General features: G+C 42.0%; 1 pseudogene; it reads right to left on the minus strand.

Annotated features, from left to right (window-relative positions):
- Positions 1 to 1868: 1868 nt before the first annotated feature.
- On the minus strand, positions 1869 to 2362 carry LOC136322528 (ferritin, heavy subunit-like; annotated as a pseudogene).
- Positions 2363 to 3431: the final 1069 nt, after the last annotated feature.

The following is a 3431-nucleotide window of genomic DNA, read 5'->3' on the forward strand; positions in this document are numbered from 1 at the left end:
ATCTCCAGAAATCAAGACTTTCTCCTGAGGGTGTGAGTGCCTGACTCCTGACTCCCTTTCTTGTCTGACAGTGTCATTTACATTCTTTGCCTGCAGCATCTTTGATACCAGCATCAGCAGGGTCATGGATCTTCTGGCATGCTGTCTCTCCTGCTCCCCTAAATGTATGCTTGCTGAGGAAGGTGTTTAGTCTTTTTTTTTCCCTTTCCTACTTTGTGTTCTGTGCTTAGGATGATCAGTTACTGTCAGTCCTGACTCTTCATCATGCTCATTTCGGTTTTCATGACTGTACTGGACTTAGATAAGGCATGTTGGTTCTAAGTCATAGCAACTAACTTCAAGGCGATTTAAGCAAACAGGGTAATTATTTTTGGGATATGAAGTTTTTTCCCCCCACAAAACTCCAGGACAAGAATGCAGTGAGAGAGTCCAGAAGGATGTAGTAGACTCCAAGAACCAAGAAATCAGGATTGTTCTCGTTTCTTCTCTCAGCAGGTCAGCTTACCCCACTTCTCTGCCCATTTATGGCTGTGATTTTACATGTTACAGTTCCAGCCATGCTTAGAGACTAACCTACCTATTCTGAGTCCCAGTTCAGAATTTTTTTTTCTTTTTCTTTTATTTTTTAATTTTTATATATTGTCGAGAGAGAGAGAGAGAGAGAGAGAGAGAGAGAGAGATGGATTTGTTGTTCCACTATTTATGCATTCATCGGTTGATTTTTGTATGTGCCCTGACTGAATATCAAACCAGCAACCTTGGTGCATTGGGACAACGCTCTAACCAACTGAGCTACCCGGCTAGAGCCCAATTCAGAATTTCTGAGATAGAGAATTTGATTGACTTGGTTTGAGTCACCATCCAGTGCAGTCTAATGGATCTTGCCACAATGATCTTGCTCAAATCCTTTCCCTGTCTGAATTTGTTGGTTTTTCTAAACTTTATGCATCCTTAGTATCCCAAACGGAATCTCCAATTTTACAACCATAAAGATACTTTGATAGCCCAAGTTATTCTTTTTACCTTTGTCCTTCCTGACAACTTATTTTCTACCCTTAGTATTTAGTATTATGTTAATTCAGTATTATGTTAAGCAATAAGTTGTGTTCTAGTTTTTTATTCAGGGAATAGTTGATTTCCATACTGGTAAGCTTTTTGAGGAGGAAACATCTCTCAAATTTTACTTCCAGCCCTGGCCGGTTGGCTCAGCGGTAGAGCGTCTGCCTAGCGTGCGGAGGACCAGGGTTTGATTCCCGGCCAGGGCACACAGGAGAAGCACCCATTTGCTTCTCCACCCCTCCGCCGCGCTTTCCTCTCTGTCTCTCTCTTCCCCTCCCGCAGCCAAGGCTCCATTGGAGCAAAGATGGCCCGGGCGCTGGGGATGGCTCTGTGGCCTCTGCCCCAGGCGCTAGAGTGGCTCTGGTCACAACATGGCGACGCCCAGGATGGGCAGAGCATCGCCCCCTGGTGGGCAGAGCATCGCCCCATGGTGGGCGTGCCGGGTGGATCCCGGTCGGGCGCATGCGGGAGTCCGTCTGTCTCTCCCTGTTTCCAGCTTCAGAAAAATGAAAAAAAAAAAATTTTTACTTCCATACACTTAGGTGTTTAGTATTTGGTGACTGGATTAAAGTGCTTGGTAAGAGCTTTGACTTCTTTGAGAGAGTAGTAAGAACTCATTCTGTTAGGTTTCAGGAGTTTCTTTTTCTTTTTAAAAAATAATGCCGAAACAGATTTATTTGTACATGTAACAGTGAAGGAATGGAGAAGATTAAGATTCTTCAGTCCTTGACTTGGGGATCTACTCCAATGGGAAGACTTGCTTGTTGCCTTCCAATGTTAAGTTTCTTTACCTGACACTTCAGAAGTTTTTAAAATGGGTCTTCCTGCTGGGCCTGTTTTTCTAATCCCTCATGACATATAAACTGGTGTTCTAGATAGCCGGTGTGTTCCTCTTCTGTTTATCCAGGCACTTTCCCATGAAGCCTAAGAGATCGGTTTCGCTGTTGGCAGAAGCTGCGATCTTCTTCAGGTGTTGTAGGAGCTTGGCTAACTTGTTCTCCAACCCCAGAGCAGACTCTAGAGCTTGTAAGTCAGTTCCCCAGTTATCTATGCCAGGCCACTTCATCACCGGGAGGCAGAGTGTACCCTCCTGTTTTCTTTGATATCTGAGGGACTGCTTTGTGTGTTCCCTCTTCACCTCAGTTGATCAGAGAGTATGGCAAAAAAGAGGTGTTTCCGTATCTTCATTGTAGTGACAGGCCATAGATAAATACGCATGACTGATGTGCAGCTCATAAGATGCCCCTGGGTTGATAGCAACCCTGCACTCTTCCAAGATGAGGCTCTGGACTTGGAACGCCATCGCAGCTTTAGAGAAAACTGGGCATACACAGTGCTTCTTTTCCTAATAGCTTGACTTTTTATACGTTAATAAACCTTACGTATTTACACCACTTTGTAACGCCTTTTCACATTAATAAGGAAGGAGGAAATTATACTGTTTTAGAGGTATGCAATCTGAGATTAAGTTTTGTCTCCAGGCCACATAATTAGCAAAAGGAAATGGGGGGTAGGGCTAAGGAGCTCTCAGATTCTGGCCTTTTGACTTTTGGCCCAAGGCTTATTCTACTACCCGAAACCATCTCTTTTCATAAGTGCTAGGGGCCAAACTAGCATTTCCTGGTGGCCATGATAGAGACTTGCAAATAAGTCATGGAAATTATTTTATGAATACAGTCACACACAAAAAAAATCTATAATTGTGCAAGCATCTAGACTATTGACCCTAGTGATCTCACTAATATTCATATATCAAAACTTTTGTGTGTGAGTGTGTTGTTTATATTATTTTTGAAACACTTGACAGGCTTTTTAAAACCATGACTATGCAGCCTGACCTGTGGTGGCACAGTGGATAAAGTGTCAACTTCAAATGCCGAGATCACCGGTTCGAAACCCTGGGCTTCCCTGGTCAATGCACATATGGGAGTTGATGCTTCCTGTTCCTTCCCCCTTCTCTCTATCTCTGTCTCTCCTCTCTACAAAAATGAATAAACTTAAAAAATAATTAAAAAAAATAAAATAAAACCATGCCTATGCAGTAGTCTGAAAGATATTGCTATTAACTATTTTGATAATTCAAAGTTCAAAACTATCTTGATCACCTAGTGCCCTCTACTGAAAATGCCGTAGTATAACAATTTCTTAGAAACATTGAATGTTCTCAGGATAGCAAATGGCCTTCAAATTTTTTTCCTTTTATTTTATAGTGATTCTTTAACACATTGTTCATTTCTAAGTAGAGGGTGGGTGGAGCAAAAGTAGGTTTATAGTTGTGAGTATGCAAAACACAGTTTATTCTTGGATCATTATTTATTAATTATGGTATTATTTTCCATAAGAACAACTGTAAACTGACTTTTGCCCCCACC

The sequence above is a fragment of the Saccopteryx bilineata genome, chromosome 2 (genome assembly GCF_036850765.1).
Source record: "Saccopteryx bilineata isolate mSacBil1 chromosome 2, mSacBil1_pri_phased_curated, whole genome shotgun sequence".
Lineage (NCBI taxonomy): Eukaryota > Metazoa > Chordata > Mammalia > Chiroptera > Emballonuridae > Saccopteryx > Saccopteryx bilineata.